This window comes from Camelus dromedarius, chromosome 35 (assembly GCF_036321535.1).
Source record: "Camelus dromedarius isolate mCamDro1 chromosome 35, mCamDro1.pat, whole genome shotgun sequence".
Taxonomy (NCBI): domain Eukaryota; kingdom Metazoa; phylum Chordata; class Mammalia; order Artiodactyla; family Camelidae; genus Camelus; species Camelus dromedarius.
In genome coordinates this window covers 4,161,772-4,187,571 of record NC_087470.1, presented here as the reverse complement: position 1 = coordinate 4,187,571, position 25,800 = coordinate 4,161,772, and positions in this window count along the sequence as shown.

Here is a 25,800-nt window from a genome sequence, read left to right as displayed (position 1 = left end):
TCATTTGGTGCTAGATGAACGAACGTCTATCCACTTTCTCAGTTCTGAGAGATAAGTGTGTGTGAAAGCCGACCTCCACCTATCTTGTTGGGAACACAAAGTTACTTTTCAGTTGCAATCTCCATTCCATATATATATATGGTTAGGTACTAGCTCCAACTCGGTTTGACAGTGAGAACTGCAGGAACGTCAACCCGGCACTAGGAAACAGACTGAGAAAGTAGAGAAAAAGTGTCTCCTGCAACCCGATCCCTTGGTGCTAGATGAACGAACGTCTCTACACTTGCTCAGTTCTGAGAGGTAAGTGTGTGTGAAAGCCGTCCTTCACCTAGCTAGTTGGGAACACAAAGTTTCTTTTCAGTTGCAAACTCCATTCCATACATATATATGGGGAGGTACTAGCTCCAACTCGGTTTGACAGTGAAAACTGCAGGAACTTCAAACCGGCACTAGGAAATAGACTGAGAAAGCAGAGAAAAAGTGTCTCCTGCAACCCGTTCCCATGGTGCTAGATGAACGAACGTGTCTCCACTTGCTCAGTTCTGAGAGATAAGTGTGTGTGAAAGCCGTCCTTCACCTAGCTTGTGTTAACACAAAGTTTCTTTTCAGTTGCAAACTCCATTCCATAAATATATATGGGGAGGTACTAGCTCCAACTCGTTTTGACAGTGAAAACTGCAGGAACATCAAACCGGCACTAGGAAACAGACTGAGAAAGCAGAGAAAAAGTGTCTCCGGCAACCCGTTCCCATGGTGCTAGATGAACGAACGTCTCTCCACTTGCTCAGTTCTGAGAGATAATTGTGTGTGAAAGCCGTACTTCACCTAGGTTGTTGGGAACACAAAGTTTCTTTTCAGTTGCAAACTCCATTCCATACATATATATGGGGAGGTAGTAGCTCCAAATCTTTTTTACGGTGAAAACTGCAGGAACTTCAAACCGGCACTAGGAAACAGACTTAGAAAGAAGAGAAAAAGTGTCTCCTGCAACCCGTTCCCTTGGTGCTGGATGAACGAACGTGTCTCCACTTGCTCAGTTCTGAGAGATAAGTGTGTGTGAAAGCCGTCCTTCACCTAGCTTGGGGGAACACAAAGTTTCTTTTCAGTTGCAATCTCCATTCCATACATATATATGGGGAGGTACTAGCTCCAACTCGGTTTTACAGTGAAAAGTGCAGGAACTTCAAACCGGTACTAGGAAACAGACTGTGAAAGCAGAGAAATAGTGTCTCCTGCAACCAGTTTTCATGGTGCTAGATGAACGAACGTCTCTCCACTTGCTCAGTTCTGAGAGATATGTGTGTGTGAAAGCCGTCCTTCACCTAGCTTGTTGGGAACACAAAGTTTCTTTTCAGTTGCAAACTCCATTCCATACATATATATGGGGAGGTACTAGCTCCAACTCGGTTTGACAGTGAAAACTGCAGGAACTTCAAACCGACACTAGGAAACAGACTGAGAAAGCACAGAAAAAGTGTCTCCTGCAACCCGTTCCCTTGGTGCTAGATGAACGAACGTGTCTCCACTTTCTCAGTTCTGAGAGATATGTGTGTGTGAAAGCCGTCCTTCAACTAGCTTGTTGGGAACACAAAGTATCTTTTCAGTTGCAAACTCCATTCCATACATATATATGGGTAGGTACTATCTCCAACTCGGTTTTACAGTGAAAACTTTACTAACTTCAAACCGGCACTAGGAAACAGACTGAGAAAGCAGAGAAAAAGTGTCTCCTGCAACCCGATCCCATGGTGCTAGATGAACGAACGTCTCTCCACTTGCTCAGTTCTGAGAGATAAGTGTGTGTGAAAGCCGTCCTTCACCTAGCTTGTGGGAACACAAAGTTTCTTTTCAGTTGCAAACTCCATTCCATAAATATATATGGGGAGGTACAAGCTCCAACTCGTTTTGACAGTGAAAACTGCAGGAACATCAAACCGGCACTAGGAAACAGACTGAGAAAGCAGAGAAAAAGTGTCTCCGGCAACCCGTTCCCATGGTGCTAGATGAACGAACGTCTCTCCACTTGCTCAGTTCTGAGAGATAATTGTGTGTGAAAGCCGTACTTCACCTAGGTTGTTGGGAACACAAAGTTTCTTTTCAGTTGCAAACTCCATTCCATACATATATATGGGGAGTTACTAGCTCCAACTCGTTTTGACAGTGAAAACTGCAGGAACATCAAACCGGCACTAGGAAACAGACTGAGAAATCAGAGAAAAAGTGTCCCCTGCAACCAGTTTTCATGGTGCTAGATGAACGAACGTCTCTCCACTTGCTCAGTTCTGAGAGATAAGTGTGTGTGAAAGCCGTCCTTCACCTAGCTTGTTGGGAACACAAAGTTTCTTTTCAGTTGCAAACTCCATTCCATACATATATATGGGGAGGTACTAGCTCCAACTCGGTTTGACAGTGAAAACTGCAGGAACTTCAAACCGACACTAGGAAACAGACTGAGAAAGCAGAGAAAAAGTGTCTCCTGCAACCCGTTCCCTTGGTGCTAGATGAACGAACGTGTCTCCACTTTCTCAGTTCTGAGAAATATGTGTGTGTGAAAGCCGTCCTTCAACTAGCTTGTTGGGAACACAAAGTATCTTTTCAGTTGCAAACTCCATTCCATACATATATATGGGTAGGTACTATCTCCAACTCGGTTTTACAGTGAAAACTTTACTAACTTCAAACCGGCACTAGGAAACAGACTGAGAAAGCAGAGAAAAAGGGTCTCCTGCAACCCGATCCCTTGGTGCTAGATGAACGAACGTCTCTCCACTTTCTCAGTTCTGAGAGATAAGTGTGTGTTAAAGCCGTCCTTCACCTAGCTTCTTGGGAACACAAACTTTCTTTTCAGTTGTAAACTCCATTCCATACATATATATGGGGAGGTACTAGCTCCAACTCGTTTTGACAGTGAAAACTGCAGGAACATCAAACCGGCACTAGGAAACAGACTGAGAAATCAGAGAAAAAGTGTCCCCTGCAACCAGTTTTCATGGTGCTAGATGAACGAACGTCTCTCCACTTGCTCAGTTCTGAGAGATAAGTGTGTGTGAATGTCGTCCTTCACCTAGCTTGTTGGGAACACAAAGTTTCTTTTCAGTTGCAAACTCCATTCCATACATATATATGGGGAGGTACTAGCTCCAACTCGGTTTGACAGTGAAAACTGCAGGAACTTCAAACCGACACTAGGAAACAGACTGAGAAAGCAGAGAAAAAGTGTCTCCTGCAACCCGTTCCCTTGGTGCTAGATGAACGAACGTGTCTCCACTTTCTCAGTTCTGAGAGATATGTGTGTGTGAAAGCCGTCCTTCAACTAGCTTGTTTTGAACACAAAGTATCTTTTCAGTTGCAAACTCCATTCCATACATATATATGGGTAGGTACTATCTCCAACTCGGTTTTACAGTGAAAACTTTACTAACTTCAAACCGGCACTAGGAAACAGACTGAGAAAGCAGAGAAAAAGGGTCTCCTGCAACCCGATCCCTTGGTGCTAGATGAACGAACGTCTCTCCACTTTCTCAGTTCTGAGAGATAAGTGTGTGTTAAAGCCGTCCTTCACCTAGCTTCTTGGGAACACAAACTTTCTTTTCAGTTGTAAACTCCATTCCATACATATATATGGGGAGGTACTAGCTCCAACTCGGTTTTACAGTGAAAACTGCAGGAATTTCAAACCGGCACTAGGAAACAGACTGAGAAAGCAGAGAAAAAGTGTATCCTGCAACCCGTTCATTTGGTGCTAGATGAACGAACGTCTATCCACTTTCTCAGTTCTGAGAGATAAGTGTGTGTGAAAGCCGACCTTCACCTACCTTGTTGGGAATACAAAGTTTCTTTTCAGTTGCAAACTCCATTCCATACATATATATGGGGAGTTACTAGCTCCAACTCGTTTTGACAGTGAAAACTGCAGGAACATCAAACCGGCACTAGGAAACAGACTGAGAAATCAGAGAAAAAGTGTCCCCTGCAACCAGTTTTCATGGTGCTAGATGAACGAACGTCTCTCCACTTGCTCAGTTCTGAGAGATAAGTGTGTGTGAAAGCCGTCCTTCACCTAGCTTGTTGGGAACACAAAGTTTCTTTTCAGTTGCAAACTCCATTCCATACATATATATGGGGAGGTACTAGCTCCAACTCGGTTTGACAGTGAAAACTGCAGGAACTTCAAACCGACACTAGGAAACAGACTGAGAAAGCAGAGAAAAAGTGTCTCCTGCAACCCGTTCCCTTGGTGCTAGATGAACGAACGTGTCTCCACTTTCTCAGTTCTGAGAGATATGTGTGTGTGAAAGCCGTCCTTCAACTAGCTTGTTGGGAACACAAAGTATCTTTTCAGTTGCAAACTCCATTCCATACATATATATGGGTAGGTACTATCTCCAACTCGGTTTTACAGTGAAAACTTTACTAACTTCAAACCGGCACTAGGAAACAGACTGAGAAAGCAGAGAAAAAGGGTCTCCTGCAACCCGATCCCTTGGTGCTAGATGAACGAACGTCTCTCCACTTTCTCAGTTCTGAGAGATAAGTGTGTGTTAAAGCCGTCCTTCACCTAGCTTCTTGGGAACACAAACTTTCTTTTCAGTTGTAAACTCCATTCCATACATATATATGGGGAGGTACTAGCTCCAACTCGTTTTGACAGTGAAAACTGCAGGAACATCAAACCGGCACTAGGAAACAGACTGAGAAATCAGAGAAAAAGTGTCCCCTGCAACCAGTTTTCATGGTGCTAGATGAACGAACGTCTCTCCACTTGCTCAGTTCTGAGAGATAAGTGTGTGTGAATGTCGTCCTTCACCTAGCTTGTTGGGAACACAAAGTTTCTTTTCAGTTGCAAACTCCATTCCATACATATATATGGGGAGGTACTAGCTCCAACTCGGTTTGACAGTGAAAACTGCAGGAACTTCAAACCGACACTAGGAAACAGACTGAGAAAGCAGAGAAAAAGTGTCTCCTGCAACCCGTTCCCTTGGTGCTAGATGAACGAACGTGTCTCCACTTTCTCAGTTCTGAGAGATATGTGTGTGTGAAAGCCGTCCTTCAACTAGCTTGTTTTGAACACAAAGTATCTTTTCAGTTGCAAACTCCATTCCATACATATATATGGGTAGGTACTATCTCCAACTCGGTTTTACAGTGAAAACTTTACTAACTTCAAACCGGCACTAGGAAACAGACTGAGAAAGCAGAGAAAAAGGGTCTCCTGCAACCCGATCCCTTGGTGCTAGATGAACGAACGTCTCTCCACTTTCTCAGTTCTGAGAGATAAGTGTGTGTTAAAGCCGTCCTTCACCTAGCTTCTTGGGAACACAAACTTTCTTTTCAGTTGTAAACTCCATTCCATACATATATATGGGGAGGTACTAGCTCCAACTCGGTTTTACAGTGAAAACTGCAGGAATTTCAAACCGGCACTAGGAAACAGACTGAGAAAGCAGAGAAAAAGTGTATCCTGCAACCCGTTCATTTGGTGCTAGATGAACGAACGTCTATCCACTTTCTCAGTTCTGAGAGATAAGTGTGTGTGAAAGCCGACCTTCACCTACCTTGTTGGGAATACAAAGTTTCTTTTCAGTTGCAAACTCCATTCCATACATATATATGGGGAGGTACTAGCTCCAACAAGGTTTTACAGTGAAAACTGTAGGAACTTCAAACCGGCACTAGGAAACAGACTGAGAAAGTAGAGAAAAAGTGTCTCCTGCAACCTGTTCCCTTGCTGCTAGATGAACGAACGTCTCTCCACTTGCTCAGTTCTGAGAGATAAGTGTGTGTGAAAGCCGTCCTTCACCTAGCTTGTTGGGAACACAAAGTTTCTTTTCAGTTGCAAACTCCATTCCATACATATATATGGGGAGGTACTAGCTCCAACTCGTTTTGACAGTGAAAACTGCAGGAACATCAAACCGGCACTAGGAAACAGACTGAGAAAGCAGAGAAAAAGTGTCTCCGGCAACCCGTTCCCATGGTGCTAGATGAACGAACGTCTCTCCACTTGCTCAGTTCTGAGAGATAATTGTGTGTGAAAGCCGTACTTCACCTAGGTTGTTGGGAACACAAAGTTTCTTTTCAGTTGCAAACTCCATTCCATACATATATATGGGGAGGTAGTAGCTCCAAATCTTTTTTACGGTGAAAACTGCAGGAACTTCAAACCGGCACTAGGAAACAGACTTAGAAAGAAGAGAAAAAGTGTCTCCTGCAACCCGTTCCCTTGGTGCTGGATGAACGAACGTGTCTCCACTTGCTCAGTTCTGAGAGATAAGTGTGTGTGAAAGCCGTCCTTCACCTAGCTTGGGGGAACACAAAGTTTCTTTTCAGTTGCAATCTCCATTCCATACATATATATGGGTAGGTACTATCTCCAACTCGGTTTTACAGTGAAAACTTTACTAACTTCAAACCGGCACTAGGAAACAGACTGAGAAAGCAGAGAAAAAGGGTCTCCTGCAACCCGATCCCTTGGTTCTAGATGAACGAACGTCTCTCCACTTTCTCAGTTCTGAGAGATAAGTGTGTGTGAAAGCCGTCCTTCACCTAGCTTGGGGGAACACAAAGTTTCTTTTCAGTTGCAATCTCCATTCCATACATATATATGGGGAGGTACTAGCTCCAACTCGATTTTACAGTGAAAAGTGCAGGAACTTCAAACCGGCACTAGGAAACAGACTGAGAAAGCAGAGAAAAAGTGTCTCCTGCAACCCGTTCTCTTGGTGCTAGATGAACGAACGTCTCTCCACTTGCTCAGTTCTGAGAGATAAGTGTGTGTGAAAGCCGTCCTTCACCTAGCTTGTTGGGAACACAAAGTTTCTTTTCAGTTGCAAACTCCATTCCATACATATATATGGGGAGGTACTAGCTCCAACTCGTTTTGACAGTGAAAACTGCAGGAACATCAAACCGGCACTAGGAAACAGACTGAGAAATCAGAGAAAAAGTGTCCCCTGCAACCAGTTTTCATGGTGCTAGATGAACGAACGTCTCTCCACTTGCTCAGTTCTGAGAGATATGTGTGTGTGAAAGCCGTCCTTCACCTAGCTTCTTGGGAACACAAACTTTCTTTTCAGTTGTAAACTCCATTCCATACATATATATGGGGAGGTACTAGCTCCAACTCGGTTTTACAGTGAAAACTGCAGGAATTTCAAACCGGCACTAGGAAACAGACTGAGAAAGCAGAGAAAAAGTGTCTCCTGCAACCCGTTCATTTGGTGCTAGATGAACGAACGTCTCTCCACTTTCTCAGTTCTGAGAGATAAGTGTGTGTGAAAGCCGTCCTTCACCTAGCTTGGGGGAACACAAAGTTTCTTTTCAGTTGCAATCTCCATTCCATACATATATATGGGGAGGTACTAGCTCCAACTCGGTTTTACAGTGAAAAGTGCAGGAACTTCAAATCGGCACTAGGAAACAGACTGTGAAAGCAGAGAAAAAGTGTCTCCTGCAACCCGTTCCCTTGGTGCTAGATGAACGAACGTCTCTCCACTTGCTCAGTTCTGAGAGATAAGTGTGTGTGAAAGCCGTCCTTCACCTAGCTTGTTGGGAACACAAAGTTTCTTTTCAGTTGCAAACTCCATTCCATACATATATATGGGGAGGTACTAGCTCCAACTCGTTTTGACAGTGAAAACTGCAGGAACATCAAACCGGCACTAGGAAACAGACTGAGAAATCAGAGAAAAAGTGTCTCCTGCAACCCGTTCCCTTGTTGCTAGATGAACGAACGTGTCTCCACTTTCTCAGTTCTGAGAGATATGTGTGTGTGAAAGCCGTCCTTCAACTAGCTTGTTGGGAACACAAAGTATCTTTTCAGTTGCAAACTCCATTCCATACATATATATGGGTAGGTACTATCTCCAACTCGGTTTTACAGTGAAAACTTTACTAACTTCAAACCGGCACTAGGAAACAGACTGAGAAAGCAGAGAAAAAGGGTCTCCTGCAACCCGATCCCTTGGTTCTAGATGAACGAACGTCTCTCCACTTTCTCAGTTCTGAGAGATAAGTGTGTGTGAAAGCCGTCCTTCACCTAGCTTGGGGGAACACAAAGTTTCTTTTCAGTTGCAATCTCCATTCCATACATATATATGGGGAGGTACTAGCTCCAACTCGATTTTACAGTGAAAAGTGCAGGAACTTCAAACCGGCACTAGGAAACAGACTGAGAAAGCAGAGAAAAAGTGTCTCCTGCAACCCGTTCTCTTGGTGCTAGATGAACGAACGTCTCTCCACTTGCTCAGTTCTGAGAGATAAGTGTGTGTGAAAGCCGTCCTTCACCTAGCTTGTTGGGAACACAAAGTTTCTTTTCAGTTGCAAACTCCATTCCATACATATATATGGGGAGGTACTAGCTCCAACTCGTTTTGACAGTGAAAACTGCAGGAACATCAAACCGGCACTAGGAAACAGACTGAGAAATCAGAGAAAAAGTGTCCCCTGCAACCAGTTTTCATGGTGCTAGATGAACGAACGTCTCTCCACTTGCTCAGTTCTGAGAGATATGTGTGTGTGAAAGCCGTCCTTCACCTAGCTTCTTGGGAACACAAACTTTCTTTTCAGTTGTAAACTCCATTCCATACATATATATGGGGAGGTACTAGCTCCAACTCGGTTTTACAGTGAAAACTGCAGGAATTTCAAACCGGCACTAGGAAACAGACTGAGAAAGCAGAGAAAAAGTGTCTCCTGCAACCCGTTCATTTGGTGCTAGATGAACGAACGTCTCTCCACTTTCTCAGTTCTGAGAGATAAGTGTGTGTGAAAGCCGTCCTTCACCTAGCTTGGGGGAACACAAAGTTTCTTTTCAGTTGCAATCTCCATTCCATACATATATATGGGGAGGTACTAGCTCCAACTCGGTTTTACAGTGAAAAGTGCAGGAACTTCAAATCGGCACTAGGAAACAGACTGTGAAAGCAGAGAAAAAGTGTCTCCTGCAACCCGTTCCCTTGGTGCTAGATGAACGAACGTCTCTCCACTTGCTCAGTTCTGAGAGATAAGTGTGTGTGAAAGCCGTCCTTCACCTAGCTTGTTGGGAACACAAAGTTTCTTTTCAGTTGCAAACTCCATTCCATACATATATATGGGGAGGTACTAGCTCCAACTCGTTTTGACAGTGAAAACTGCAGGAACATCAAACCGGCACTAGGAAACAGACTGAGAAATCAGAGAAAAAGTGTTCCCTGCAACCAGTTTTCATGGTGCTAGATGAACGAACGTCTCTCCACTTGCTCAGTTCTGAGAGATATGTGTGTGTGAAAGCCGTCCTTCACCTAGCTTGTTGGGAACACAAAGTTTCTTTTCAGTTGCAAACTCCATTCCATACATATATATGGGGAGGTACTAGCTCCAACTCGGTTTGACAGTGAAAACTGCAGGAACTTCAAACCGACACTAGGAAACAGACTGAGAAAGCACAGAAAAAGTGTCTCCTGCAACCCGTTCCCTTGGTGCTAGATGAACGAACGTGTCTCCACTTTCTCAGTTCTGAGAGATATGTGTGTGTGAAAGCCGTCCTTCAACTAGCTTGTTGGGAACACAAAGTATCTTTTCAGTTGCAAACTCCATTCCATACATATATATGGGTAGGTACTATCTCCAACTCGGTTTTACAGTGAAAACTTTACTAACTTCAAACCGGCACTAGGAAACAGACTGAGAAAGCAGAGAAAAAGTGTCTCCTGCAACCCGATCCCTTGGTGTTAGATGAACGAACGTCTCTCCACTTTCTCAGTTCTGAGAGATAAGTGTGTGTTAAAGCCGTCCTTCACCTAGCTTCTTGGGAACACAAACTTTCTTTTCAGTTGTAAACTCCATTCCATACATATATATGGGGAGGTACTAGCTCCAACTCGGTTTTACAGTGAAAACTGCAGGAATTTCAAACCGGCACTAGGAAACAGACTGAGAAAGCAGAGAAAAAGTGTCTCCTGCAACCCGTTCATTTGGTGCTAGATGAACGAACGTCTATCCACTTTCTCAGTTCTGAGAGATAAGTGTGTGTGAAAGCCGACCTTCACCTAGCTTGTTGGGAATACAAAGTTTCTTTTCAGTTGCAAACTCCATTCCATACATATATATGGTGAGGTACTATCTCCAACTCGGTTTTACAGTGAAAACTGCAGGAACTTCAAACCGGCACTAGGAAACAGACGGAGAAAGCAGAGAAAAAGTGTCTCCTGCAACCCGTTCCCTTGGTGCTAGATGAACGAAACTCTCTCCACTTGCTCAGTTCTGAGAGATAAGTGTGTGTGAAAGCCGTCCTTCACCTAGCTTGTTGGAAACACAAAGATTCTTTTTAGTTGCAAACTCCATTCCATACATATATATGGGTAGGTACTAGCTCCAACTCGGTTTGACAGTGAAAACTGCAGGAAATTCAAACCGGCACTAGGAAACAGACTGAGAAAGCAGAGAAAAAGTGTATCCTGCAACCCGTTCATTTGGTGCTAGATGAACGAACGTCTATCCACTTTCTCAGTTCTGAGAGATAAGTGTGTGTGAAAGCCGACCTTCACCTAGCTTGTTGGGAATACAAAGTTTCTTTTCAGTTGCAAACTCCATTCCATACATATATATGGTGAGGTACTATCTCCAACTCGGTTTTACAGTGAAAACTGCAGGAACTTCAAACCGGCACTAGGAAACAGACGGAGAAAGCAGAGAAAAAGTGTCTCCTGCAACCCGTTCCCTTGGTGCTAGATGAACGAAACTCTCTCCACTTGCTCAGTTCTGAGAGATAAGTGTGTGTGAAAGCCGTCCTTCACCTAGCTTGTTGGAAACACAAAGATTCTTTTCAGTTGCAAACTCCATTCCATACATATATATGGGTAGGTACTAGCTCCAACTCGGTTTGACAGTGAAAACTGCAGGAAATTCAAACCGGCACTAGGAAACAGACTGAGAAAGCAGAGAAAAAGTGTATCCTGCAACCCGTTCATTTGGTGCTAGATGAACGAACGTCTATCCACTTTCTCAGTTCTGAGAGATAAGTGTGTGTGAAAGCCGACCTCCACCTAGCTTGTTGGGAACACAAAGTTACTTTTCAGTTGCAATCTCCATTCCATATATATATATGGGTAGGTACTAGCTCCAACTCGGTTTGACAGTGAGAACTGCAGGAACGTCAACCCGGCACTAGGAAACAGACTGAGAAAGCAGAGAAAAAGTGTCTCCTGCAACCCGATCCCTTGGTGCTAGATGAACGAACGTCTCTACACTTGCTGAGTTCTGAGAGGTAACTGTGTGTGAAAGCCGTCCATCACCTAGCTAGTTGGGAACACAAAGTTTCTTTTCAGTTGCAAACTCCATTCCATACATATATATGGGGATGTAGTAGCTCCAACTCGGTTTGACAGTGAAAACTGCAGGAACTTCAAACCGGCACTAGGAAATAGACTGAGAAAGCAGAGAAAAAGTGTCTCCTGCAACCCGTTCCCATGGTGCTAGATGAACGAACGTCTCTCCACTTGCTCAGTTCTGAGAGATAAGTGTGTGTGAAAGCCGTCCTTCACCTAGCTTGTGGGAACACAAAGTTTCTTTTCAGTTGCAAACTCCATTCCATAAATATATATGGGGAGGTACTAGCTCCAACTCGTTTTGACAGTGAAAACTGCAGGAACATCAAACCGGCACTAGGAAACAGACTGAGAAAGCAGAGAAAAAGTGTCTCCGGCAACCCGTTCCCATGGTGCTAGATGAACGAACGTCTCTCCACTTGCTCAGTTCTGAGAGATAATTGTGTGTGAAAGCCGTACTTCACCTAGGTTGTTTGGAACACAAAGTTTCTTTTCAGTTGCAAACTCCATTCCATACATATATATGGGGAGGTAGTAGCTCCAAATCTTTTTACGGTGAAAACTGCAGGAACTTCAAACCGGCACTAGGAAACAGACTTAGAAAGAAGAGAAAAAGTGTCTCCTGCAACCCGTTCCCTTGGTGCTAGATGAACGAACGTGTCTCCACTTGCTCAGTTCTGAGAGATAAGTGTGTGTGAAAGCCGTCCTTCACCTAGCTTGGGGGAACACAAAGTTTCTTTTCAGTTGCAATCTCCATTCCATACATATATATGGGGAGGTACTAGCTCCAACTCGGTTTTACAGTGAAAAGTGCAGGAACTTCAAACCGGCACTAGGAAACAGACTGTGAAAGCAGAGAAAAAGTGTCTCCTGCAACCCGTTCCCTTGGTGCTAGATGAACGAACGTCTCTCCACTTGCTCAGTTCTGAGAGATAAGTGTGTGTGAAAGCCGTCCTTCACCTAGCTTGTTGGGAACACAAAGTTTCTTTTCAGTTGCAAACTCCATTCCATACATATATATGGGGAGGTACTAGCTCCAACTCGGTTTGACAGTGAAAACTGCAGGAACTTCAAACCGACACTAGGAAACAGACTGAGAAAGCAGAGAAAAAGTGTCTCCTGCAACCCGTTCCCTTGTTGCTAGATGAACGAACGTGTCTCCACTTTCTCAGTTCTGAGAGATATGTGTGTGTGAAAGCCGTCCTTCAACTAGCTTGTTGGGAACACAAAGTATCTTTTCAGTTGCAAACTCCATTCCATACATATATATGGGTAGGTACTATCTCCAACTCGGTTTTACAGTGAAAACTTTACTAACTTCAAACCGGCACTAGGAAACAGACTGAGAAAGCAGAGAAAAAGGGTCTCCTGCAACCCGATCCCTTGGTGCTAGATGAACGAACGTCTCTCCACTTTCTCAGTTCTGAGAGATAAGTGTGTGTGAAAGCCGTCCTTCACCTAGCTTGGGGGAACACAAAGTTTCTTTTCAGTTGCAATCTCCATTCCATACATATATATGGGGAGGTACTAGCTCCAACTCGGTTTTACAGTGAAAAGTGCAGGAACTTCAAACCGGCACTAGGAAACAGACTGTGAAAGCAGAGAAAAAGTGTCTCCTGCAACCCGTTCCCTTGGTGCTAGATGAACGAACGTCTCTCCACTTGCTCAGTTCTGAGAGATAAGTGTGTGTGAAAGCCGTCCTTCACCTAGCTTGTTGGGAACACAAAGTTTCTTTTCAGTTGCAAACTCCATTCCATACATATATATGGGGAGGTACTAGCTCCAACTCGTTTTGACAGTGAAAACTGCAGGAACATCAAACCGGCACTAGGAAACAGACTGAGAAATCAGAGAAAAAGTGTCCCCTGCAACCAGTTTTCATGGTGCTAGATGAACGAACGTCTCTCCACTTGCTCAGTTCTGAGAGATATGTGTGTGTGAAAGCCGTCCTTCACCTAGCTTGTTGGGAACACAAAGTTTCTTTTCAGTTGCAAACTCCATTCCATACATATATATGGGGAGGTACTAGCTCCAACTCGGTTTGACAGTGAAAACTGCAGGAACTTCAAACCGACACTAGGAAACAGACTGAGAAAGCACAGAAAAACTGTCTCCTGCAACCCGTTCCCTTGGTGCTAGATGAACGAACGTGTCTCCACTTTCTCAGTTCTGAGAGATATGTGTGTGTGAAAGCCGTCCTTCAACTAGCTTGTTGGGAACACAAAGTATCTTTTCAGTTGCAAACTCCATTCCATACATATATATGGGTAGGTACTAGCTCCAACTCGGTTTGACAGTGAAAACTGCAGGAAATTCAAACCGGCACTAGGAAACAGACTGAGAAAGCAGAGAAAAAGTGTATCCTGCAACCCGTTCATTTGGTGCTAGATGAACGAACGTCTATCCACTTTCTCAGTTCTGAGAGATAAGTGTGTGTGAAAGCCGACCTTCACCTAGCTTGTTGGGAATACAAAGTTTCTTTTCAGTTGCAAACTCCATTCCATACATATATATGGTGAGGTACTATCTCCAACTCGGTTTTACAGTGAAAACTGCAGGAACTTCAAACCGGCACTAGGAAACAGACGGAGAAAGCAGAGAAAAAGTGTCTCCTGCAACCCGTTCCCTTGGTGCTAGATGAACGAAACTCTCTCCACTTGCTCAGTTCTGAGAGATAAGTGTGTGTGAAAGCCGTCCTTCACCTAGCTTGTTGGAAACACAAAGATTCTTTTCAGTTGCAAACTCCATTCCATACATATATATGGGTAGGTACTAGCTCCAACTCGGTTTGACAGTGAAAACTGCAGGAAATTCAAACCGGCACTAGGAAACAGACTGAGAAAGCAGAGAAAAAGTGTATCCTGCAACCCGTTCATTTGGTGCTAGATGAACGAACGTCTATCCACTTTCTCAGTTCTGAGAGATAAGTGTGTGTGAAAGCCGACCTCCACCTAGCTTGTTGGGAACACAAAGTTACTTTTCAGTTGCAATCTCCATTCCATATATATATATGGGTAGGTACTAGCTCCAACTCGGTTTGACAGTGAGAACTGCAGGAACGTCAACCCGGCACTAGGAAACAGACTGAGAAAGCAGAGAAAAAGTGTCTCCTGCAACCCGATCCCTTGGTGCTAGATGAACGAACGTCTCTACACTTGCTCAGTTCTGAGAGGTAACTGTGTGTGAAAGCCGTCCATCACCTAGCTAGTTGGGAACACAAAGTTTCTTTTCAGTTGCAAACTCCATTCCATACATATATATGGGGATGTAGTAGCTCCAACTCGGTTTGACAGTGAAAACTGCAGGAACTTCAAACCGGCACTAGGAAATAGACTGAGAAAGCAGAGAAAAAGTGTCTCCTGCAACCCGTTCCCATGGTGCTAGATGAACGAACGTCTCTCCACTTGCTCAGTTCTGAGAGATAAGTGTGTGTGAAAGCCGTCCTTCACCTAGCTTGTGGGAACACAAAGTTTCTTTTCAGTTGCAAACTCCATTCCATAAATATATATGGGGAGGTACTAGCTCCAACTCGTTTTGACAGTGAAAACTGCAGGAACATCAAACCGGCACTAGGAAACAGACTGAGAAAGCAGAGAAAAAGTGTCTCCGGCAACCCGTTCCCATGGTGCTAGATGAACGAACGTCTCTCCACTTGCTCAGTTCTGAGAGATAATTGTGTGTGAAAGCCGTACTTCACCTAGGTTGTTGGGAACACAAAGTTTCTTTTCAGTTGCAAACTCCATTCCATACATATATATGGGGAGGTAGTAGCTCCAAATCTTTTTACGGTGAAAACTGCAGGAACTTCAAACCGGCACTAGGAAACAGACTTAGAAAGAAGAGAAAAAGTGTCTCCTGCAACCCGTTCCCTTGGTGCTAGATGAACGAACGTGTCTCCACTTGCTCAGTTCTGAGAGATAAGTGTGTGTGAAAGCCGTCCTTCACCTAGCTTGGGGGAACACAAAGTTTCTTTTCAGTTGCAATCTCCATTCCATACATATATATGGGGAGGTACTAGCTCCAACTCGGTTTTACAGTGAAAAGTGCAGGAACTTCAAACCGGCACTAGGAAACAGACTGTGAAAGCAGAGAAAAAGTGTCTCCTGCAACCCGTTCCCTTGGTGCTAGATGAACGAACGTCTCTCCACTTGCTCAGTTCTGAGAGATAAGTGTGTGTGAAAGCCGTCCTTCACCTAGCTTGTTGGGAACACAAAGTTTCTTTTCAGTTGCAAACTCCATTCCATACATATATATGGGGAGGTACTAGCTCCAACTCGTTTTGACAGTGAAAACTGCAGGAACATCAAACCGGCACTAGGAAACAGACTGAGAAATCAGAGAAAAAGTGTCCCCTGCAACCAGTTTTCATGGTGCTAGATGAACGAACGTCTCTCCACTTGCTCAGTTCTGAGAGATATGTGTGTGTGAAAGCCGTCCTTCACCTAGCTTGTTGGGAACACAAAGTTTCTTTTCAGTTGCAAACTCCATTCCATACATATATATGGGGAGGTACTAGCTCCAACTCGGTTTGACAGTGAAAACTGCAGGAACTTCAAACCGACACTAGGAAACAGACTGAGAAAGCACAGAAAAACTGTCTCCTGCAACCCGTTCCCTTGGTGCTAGATGAACGAACGTGTCTCCACTTTCTCAGTTCTGAGAGATATGTGTGTGTGAAAGCCGTCCTTCAACTAGCTTGTTGGGAACACAAAGTATCTTTTCAGTTGCAAACTCCATTCCATACATATATATGGGTAGGTACTAGCTCCAACTCGGTTTGACAGTGAAAACTGCAGGAAATTCAAACCGGCACTAGGAAACAGACTGAGAAAGCAGAGAAAAAGTGTATCCTGCAACCCGTTCATTTGGTGCTAGATGAACGAACGTCTATCCACTTTCTCAGTTCTGAGAGATAAGTGTGTGTGAAAGCCGACCTTCACCTAGCTTGTTGGGAATACAAAGTTTCTTTTCAGTTGCAAACTCCATTCCATACATATATATGGTGAGGTACTATCTCCAACTCGGTTTTACAGTGAAAACTGCAGGAACTTCAAACCGGCACTAGGAAACAGACGGAGAAAGCAGAGAAAAAGTGTCTCCTGCAACCCGTTCCCTTGGTGCTAGATGAACGAAACTCTCTCCACTTGCTCAGTTCTGAGAGATAAGTGTGTGTGAAAGCCGTCCTTCACCTAGCTTGTTGGAAACACAAAGATTCTTTTCAGTTGCAAACTCCATTCCATACATATATATGGGTAGGTACTAGCTCCAACTCGGTTTGACAGTGAAAACTGCAGGAAATTCAAACCTGCACTGGGAAACAGACTGAGAAAGCAGAGAAAAAGTGTATCCTGCAACCCGTTCATTTGGTGCTAGATGAACGAACGTCTATCCACTTTCTCAGTTCTGAGAGATAAGTGTGTGTGAAAGCCGACCTCCACCTAGCTTGTTGGGAACACAAAGTTACTTTTCAGTTGCAATCTCCATTCCATATATATATATGGGTAGGTACTAGCTCCAACTCGGTTTGACAGTGAGAACTGCAGGAACGTCAACCCGGCACTAGGAAACAGACTGAGAAAGCAGAGAAAAAGTGTCTCCTGCAACCCGATCCCTTGGTGCTAGATGAACGAACGTCTCTACACTTGCTCAGTTCTGAGAGGTAACTGTGTGTGAAAGCCGTCCATCACCTAGCTAGTTGGGAACACAAAGTTTCTTTTCAGTTGCAAACTCCATTCCATACATATATATGGGGATGTAGTAGCTCCAACTCGGTTTGACAGTGAAAACTGCAGGAACTTCAAACCGGCACTAGGAAATAGACTGAGAAAGCAGAGAAAAAGTGTCTCCTGCAACCCGTTCCCATGGTGCTAGATGAACGAACGTCTCTCCACTTGCTCAGTTCTGAGAGATAAGTGTGTGTGAAAGCCGTCCTTCACCTAGCTTGTGGGAACACAAAGTTTCTTTTCAGTTGCAAACTCCATTCCATAAATATATATGGGGAGGTACTAGCTCCAACTCGTTTTGACAGTGAAAACTGCAGGAACATCAAACCGGCACTAGGAAACAGACTGAGAAAGCAGAGAAAAAGTGTCTCCGGCAACCCGTTCCCATGGTGCTAGATGAACGAACGTCTCTCCACTTGCTCAGTTCTGAGAGATAATTGTGTGTGAAAGCCGTACTTCACCTAGGTTGTTGGGAACACAAAGTTTCTTTTCAGTTGCAAACTCCATTCCATACATATATATGGGGAGGTAGTAGCTCCAAATCTTTTTACGGTGAAAACTGCAGGAACTTCAAACCGGCACTAGGAAACAGACTTAGAAAGAAGAGAAAAAGTGTCTCCTGCAACCCGTTCCCTTGGTGCTAGATGAACGAACGTGTCTCCACTTGCTCAGTTCTGAGAGATAAGTGTGTGTGAAAGCCGTCCTTCACCTAGCTTGGGGGAACACAAAGTTTCTTTTCAGTTGCAATCTCCATTCCATACATATATATGGGGAGGTACTAGCTCCAACTCGGTTTTACAGTGAAAAGTGCAGGAACTTCAAACCGGCACTAGGAAACAGACTGTGAAAGCAGAGAAAAAGTGTCTCCTGCAACCCGTTCCCTTGGTGCTAGATGAACGAACGTCTCTCCACTTGCTCAGTTCTGAGAGATAAGTGTGTGTGAAAGCCGTCCTTCACCTAGCTTGTTGGGAACACAAAGTTTCTTTTCAGTTGCAAACTCCATTCCATACATATATATGGGGAGGTACTAGCTCCAACTCGGTTTGACAGTGAAAACTGCAGGAACTTCAAACCGACACTAGGAAACAGACTGAGAAAGCAGAGAAAAAGTGTCTCCTGCAACCCGTTCCCTTGTTGCTAGATGAACGAACGTGTCTCCACTTTCTCAGTTCTGAGAGATATGTGTGTGTGAAAGCCGTCCTTCAACTAGCTTGTTGGGAACACAAAGTATCTTTTCAGTTGCAAACTCCATTCCATACATATATATGGGTAGGTACTATCTCCAACTCGGTTTTACAGTGAAAACTTTACTAACTTCAAACCGGCACTAGGAAACAGACTGAGAAAGCAGAGAAAAAGGGTCTCCTGCAACCCGATCCCTTGGTGCTAGATGAACGAACGTCTCTCCACTTTCTCAGTTCTGAGAGATAAGTGTGTGTGAAAGCCGTCCTTCACCTAGCTTGGGGGAACACAAAGTTTCTTTTCAGTTGCAATCTCCATTCCATACATATATATGGGGAGGTACTAGCTCCAACTCGGTTTTACAGTGAAAAGTGCAGGAACTTCAAACCGGCACTAGGAAACAGACTGTGAAAGCAGAGAAAAAGTGTCTCCTGCAACCCGTTCCCTTGGTGCTAGATGAACGAACGTCTCTCCACTTGCTCAGTTCTGAGAGATAAGTGTGTGTGAAAGCCGTCCTTCACCTAGCTTGTTGGGAACACAAAGTTTCTTTTCAGTTGCAAACTCCATTCCATACATATATATGGGGAGGTACTAGCTCCAACTCGTTTTGACAGTGAAAACTGCAGGAACATCAAACCGGCACTAGGAAACAGACTGAGAAATCAGAGAAAAAGTGTCCCCTGCAACCAGTTTTCATGGTGCTAGATGAACGAACGTCTCTCCACTTGCTCAGTTCTGAGAGATATGTGTGTGTGAAAGCCGTCCTTCACCTAGCTTGTTGGGAACACAAAGTTTCTTTTCAGTTGCAAACTCCATTCCATACATATATATGGGGAGGTACTAGCTCCAACTCGGTTTGACAGTGAAAACTGCAGGAACTTCAAACCGACACTAGGAAACAGACTGAGAAAGCACAGAAAAAGTGTCTCCTGCAACCCGTTCCCTTGGTGCTAGATGAACGAACGTGTCTCCACTTTCTCAGTTCTGAGAGATATGTGTGTGTGAAAGCCGTCCTTCAACTAGCTTGTTGGGAACACAAAGTATCTTTTCAGTTGCAAACTCCATTCCATACATATATATGGGTAGGTACTATCTCCAACTCGGTTTTACAGTGAAAACTTTACTAACTTCAAACCGGCACTAGGAAAAAGACTGAGAAAGCAGAGAAAAAGTGTCTCCTGCAACCCGATCCCTTGGTGTTAGATGAACGAACGTCTCTCCACTTTCTCAGTTCTGAGAGATAAGTGTGTGTTAAAGCCGTCCTTCACCTAGCTTCTTGGGAACACAAACTTTCTTTTCAGTTGTAAACTCCATTCCATACATATATATGGGGAGGTACTAGCTCCAACTCGGTTTTACAGTGAAAACTGCAGGAATTTCAAACCGGCACTAGGAAACAGACTGAGAAAGCAGAGAAAAAGTGTCTCCTGCAACCCGTTCATTTGGTGCTAGATGAACGAACGTCTATCCACTTTCTCAGTTCTGAGAGATAAGTGTGTGTGAAAGCCGACCTTCACCTAGCTTGTTGGGAATACAAAGTTTCTTTTCAGTTGCAAACTCCATTCCATACATATATATGGTGAGGTACTATCTCCAACTCGGTTTTACAGTGAAAACTGCAGGAACTTCAAACCGGCACTAGGAAACAGACGGAGAAAGCAGAGAAAAAGTGTCTCCTGCAACCCGTTCCCTTGGTGCTAGATGAACGAAACTCTCTCCACTTGCTCAGTTCTGAGAGATAAGTGTGTGTGAAAGCCGTCCTTCACCTAGCTTGTTGGAAACACAAAGATTCTTTTCAGTTGCAAACTCCATTCCATACATATATATGGGTAGGTACTAGCTCCAACTCGGTTTGACAGTGAAAACTGCAGGAAATTCAAACCGGCACTAGGAAACAGACTGAGAAAGCAGAGAAAAAGTGTATCCTGCAACCCGTTCATTTGGTGCTAGATGAACGAACGTCTATCCACTTTCTCAGTTCTGAGAGATAAGTGTGTGTGAAAGCCGACCTCCACCTAGCTTGTTGGGAACACAAAGTTACTTTTCAGTTGCCATCTCCATTCCATATATATATATGTGTAGGTACTAGCTCCAACTCGGTTTGACAGTGAGAACTGCAGGAACGTCAACCCGGCACTAGGAAACAGACTGAGAAAGCAGAGAAAAAGTGTCTCCTGCAACCCGATCCCTTGGTGCTGGATGAACGAACGTCTCTACACTTGCTCAGTTCTGAGAGATAAGTGTGTGTGAAAGCCGTCCTTCACCTAGCTTGGGGGAACACAAAGTTTCTTTTCAGTTGCAATCTCCATTCCATACATATATATGGGGAGGTACTAGCTCCAACTCGGTTTTACAGTGAAAAGTGCAGGAACTTCAAACCGGCACTAGGAAACAGACTGTGAAAGCAGAGAAAAAGTGTCTCCTGCAACCCGTTCCCTTGGTGCTAGATGAACGAACGTCTCTTCACTTGCTCAGTTCTGAGAGATAAGTGTGTGTGAAAGCCGTCCTTCACCTAGCTTGTTGGGAACACAAAGTTTCTTTTCAGTTGCAAACTCCATTCCATACATATATATGGGGAGGTACTAGCTCCAACTCGTTTTGACAGTGAAAACTGCAGGAACATCAAACCGGCACTAGGAAACAGACTGAGAAATCAGAGAAAAAGTGTCCCCTGCAACCAGTTTTCATGGTGCTAGATGAACGAACGTCTCTCCACTTGCTCAGTTCTGAGAGATAAGTGTGTGTGAAAGCCGTCCTTCACCTAGCTTGTTGGGAACACAAAGTTTCTTTTCAGTTGCAAACTCCATTCCATACATATATATGGGGAGGTACTAGCTCCAACTCGGTTTGACAGTGAAAACTGCAGGAACTTCAAACCGACACTAGGAAACAGACTGAGAAAGCAGAGAAAAAGTGTCTCCTGCAACCCGTTCCCTTGGTGCTAGATGAACGAACGTGTCTCCACTTTCTCAGTTCTGAGAGATATGTGTGTGTGAAAGCCGTCCTTCAACTAGCTTGTTGGGAACACAAAGTATCTTTTCAGTTGCAAACTCCATTCCATACATATATATGGGTAGGTACTATCTCCAACTCGGTTTTACAGTGAAAACTTTACTAACTTCAAACCGGCACTAGGAAACAGACTGAGAAAGCAGAGAAAAAGGGTCTCCTGCAACCCGATCCCTTGGTGCTAGATGAACGAACGTCTCTCCACTTTCTCAGTTCTGAGAGATAAGTGTGTGTTAAAGCCGTCCTTCACCTAGCTTCTTGGGAACACAAAATTTCTTTTCAGTTGTAAACTCCATTCCATACATATATATGGGGAGGTACTAGCTCCAACTCGGTTTTACAGTGAAAACTGCAGGAATTTCAAACCGGCACTAGGAAACAGACTGAGAAAGCAGAGAAAAAGTGTATCCTGCAACCCGTTCATTTGGTGCTAGATGAACGAACGTCTATCCACTTTCTCAGTTCTGAGAGATTATTGTGTGTGAAAGCCGACCTTCACCTAGTTTGTTGGGAATACAAAGTTTCTTTTCAGTTGCAAACTCCATTCCATACATATATATGGGGAGGTACTAGCTCCAACTCGGTTTTACAGTGAAAACTGTAGGAACTTCAAACCGGCACTAGGAAACAGACTGAGAAAGTAGAGAAAAAGTGTCTCCTGCAACCTGTTCCCTTGCTGCTAGATGAACGAACGTCTCTCCACTTGCTCAGTTCTGAGAGATAAGTGTGTGTGAAAGCCGTCCTTCACCTAGCTTGTTGGGAACACAAAGTTTCTTTTCAGTTGCAAACTCCATTCCATACATATATATGGTGAGGTACTAGCTCCAACTCGGTTTTACAGTGAAAACTGCAGGAACTTCAAACCGGCACTAGGAAACAGACTGAGAAAGCAGAGAAAAAGTGTCTCCTGCAACCCGTTCCCTTGGTGCTAGATGAACGAAACTCTCTCCACTTGCTCAGTTCTGAGAGATACGTGTGTGTGAAAGCCGTCCTTCACCTAGCTTGTTGGAAACACAAAGTTTCTTTTCAGTTGCAAACTCCATTCCATACATATATATGGGTAGGTACTAGCTCCAACTCGGTTTGACAGTGAAAACTGCAGGAAATTCAAACCGGCACTAGGAAACAGACTGAGAAAGCAGAGAAAAAGTGTATCCTGCAACCCGTTCATTTGGTGCTAGATGAACGAACGTCTATCCACTTTCTCAGTTCTGAGAGATAAGTGTGTGTGAAAGCCGACCTCCACCTAGCTTGTTGGGAACACAAAGTTACTTTTCAGTTGCAATCTCCATTCCATATATATATATGGGTAGGTACTAGCTCCAACTCGGTTTGACAGTGAGAACTGCAGGAACGTCAACCCGGCACTAGGAAACAGACTGAGAAAGCAGAGAAAAAGTGTCTCCTGCAACCCGATCCCTTGGTGCTAGATGAACGAACGTCTCTACACTTGCTCAGTTCTGAGAGGTAAGTGTGTGTGAAAGCCGTCCATCACCTAGCTAGTTGGGAACACAAAGTTTCTTTTCAGTTGCAAACTCCATTCCATACATATATATGGGGATGTACTAGCTCCAACTCGGTTTGACAGTGAAAACTGCAGGAACTTCAAACCGGCACTAGGAAATAGACTGAGAAAGCAGAGAAAAAGTGTCTCCTGCAACCCGTTCCCATGGTGCTAGATGAACGAACGTCTCTCCACTTGCTCAGTTCTGAGAGATAAGTGTGTGTGAAAGCCGTCCTTCACCTAGCTTGTGGGAACACAAAGTTTCTTTTCAGTTGCAAACTCCATTCCATAAATATATATGGGGAGGTACTAGCTCCAACTCGTTTTGACAGTGAAAACTGCAGGAACATCAAACCGGCACTAGGAAACAGACTGAGAAAGCAGAGAAAAAGTGTCTCCGGCAACCCGTTCCCATGGTGCTAGATGAACGAACGTCTCTCCACTTGCTCAGTTCTGAGAGATAATTGTGTGTGAAAGCCGTTCTTCACCTAGGTTGTTGGGAACACAAAGTTTCTTTTCAGTTGCAAACTCCATTCCATACATATATATGGGGAGGTAGTAGCTCCAAATCTTTTTACGGTGAAAACTGCAGGAACTTCAAACCGGCACTAGGAAACAGACTTAGAAAGAAGAGAAAAAGTGTCTCCTGCAACCCGTTCCCTTGGTGCTAGATGAACTAACGTGTCTCCACTTGCTCAGTTCTGAGAGATAAGTGTGTGTGAAAGCCGTCCTTCACTTAGCTTGGGGGAACACAAAGTTTCTTTTCAGTTGCAATCTCCATTCCATACATATATATGGGGAGGTACTAGCTCCAACTCGGTTTTACAGTGAAAAGTGCAGGAACTTCAAACCGGCACTAGGAAACAGACTGTGAAAGCAGAGAAAAAGTGTCTCCTGCAACCCGTTCCCTTGGTGCTAGATGAACGAACGTCTCTCCACTTGCTCAGTTCTGAGATATAAGTGTGTGTGAAAGCCGTCCTTCACCTAGCTTGTTGGGAACACAAAGTTTCTTTTCAGTTGCAAACTCCATTCCATACATATATATGGGGAGGTACTAGCTCCAACTCGGTTTGACAGTGAAAACTGCAGGAACTTCAAACCGACACTAGGAAACAGACTGAGAAAGCACAGAAAAAGTGTCTCCTGCAACCCGTTCCCTTGTTGCTAGATGAACGAACGTGTCTCCACTTTCTCAGTTCTGAGAGATATGTGTGTGTGAAAGCCGTCCTTCAACTAGCTTGTTGGGAACACAAAGTATCTTTTCAGTTGCAAACTCCATTCCATACATATATATGGGTAGGTACTATCTCCAACTCGGTTTTACAGTGAAAACTTTACTAACTTCAAACCGGCACTAGGAAACAGACTGAGAAAGCAGAGAAAAAGGGTCTCCTGCAACCCGATCCCTTGGTGCTAGATGAACGAACGTCTCTCCACTTTCTCAGTTCTGAGAGATAAGTGTGTGTTAAAGCCGTCCTTCACCTAGCTTCTTGGGAACGCAAACTTTCTTTTCAGTTGTAAACTCCATTCCATACATATATATGGGGAGGTACTAGCTCCAACTCGGTTTTACAGTGGAAACTGCAGGAATTTCAAACCGGCACTAGGAAACAGACTGAGAAAGCAGAGAAAAAGTGTATCCTGCAACCCGTTCATTTGGTGCTAGATGAACGAACGTCTATCCACTTTCTCAGTTCTGAGAGATAAGTGTGTGTGAAAGCCGACCTTCACCTAGCTTGTTGGGAATACAAAGTTTCTTTTCAGTTGCAAACTCCATTCCATACATATATATGGGGAGGTACTAGCTCCAACTCGGTTTTACAGTGAAAACTGTAGGAACTTCAAACCGGCACTAGGAAACAGACTGAGAAAGTAGAGAAAAAGTGTCTCCTGCAACCTGTTCCCTTGCTGCTAGATGAACGAACGTCTCTCCACTTGCTCAGTTCTGAGAGATAAGTGTGTGTGAAAGCCGTCCTTCACCTAGCTTGTTGGGAACACAAAGTTTCTTTTCAGTTGCAAACTCCATTCCATACATATATATGGTGAGGTACTAGCTCCAACTCGGTTTTACAGTGAAAACTGCAGGAACTTCAAACCGGCACTAGGAAACAGACTGAGAAAGCAGAGAAAAAGTGTCTCCTGCAACCCGTTCCCTTGGTGCTAGATGAACGAAACTCTCTCCACTTGCTCAGTTCTGAGAGATACGTGTGTGTGAAAGCCGTCCTTCACCTAGCTTGTTGGAAACACAAAGTTTCTTTTCAGTTGCAAACTCCATTCCATACATATATATGGGTAGGTACTAGCTCCAACTCGGTTTGACAGTGAAAACTGCAGGAAATTCAAACCGGCACTAGGAAACAGACTGAGAAAGCAGAGAAAAAGTGTATCCTGCAACCCGTTCATTTGGTGCTAGATGAACGAACGTCTATCCACTTTCTCAGTTCTGAGAAATAAGTGTGTGTGAAAGCCGACCTCCACCTAGCTTGTTGGGAACACAAAGTTACTTTTCAGTTGCAATCTCCATTCCATATATATATATGGGTAGGTACTAGCTCCAACTCGGTTTGACAGTGAGAACTGCAGGAACGTCAACCCGGCACTAGGAAACAGACTGAGAAAGCAGAGAAAAAGTGTCTCCTGCAACCCGATCCCTTGGTGCTAGATGAACGAACGTCTCTACACTTGCTCAGTTTTGAGAGGTAAGTGTGTGTGAAAGCCGTCCTTCACCTAGCTTGTGGGAACACAAAGTTTCTTTTCAGTTGCAAACTCCATTCCATAAATATATATGGGGAGGTACTAGCTCCAACTCGTTTTGACAGTGAAAACTGCAGGAACATCAAACCGGCACTAGGTAACAGACTGAGAAAGCAGAGAAAAAGTGTCTCCGGCAACCCGTTCCCATGGTGCTAGATGAACGAACGTCTCTCCACTTGCTCAGTTCTGAGAGATAATTGTGTGTGAAAGCCGTACTTCACCTAGGTTGTTGGGAACACAAAGTTTCTTTTCAGTTGCAAACTCCATTCCATACATATATATGGGGAGGTAGTAGCTCCAAATCTTTTTTACAGTGAAA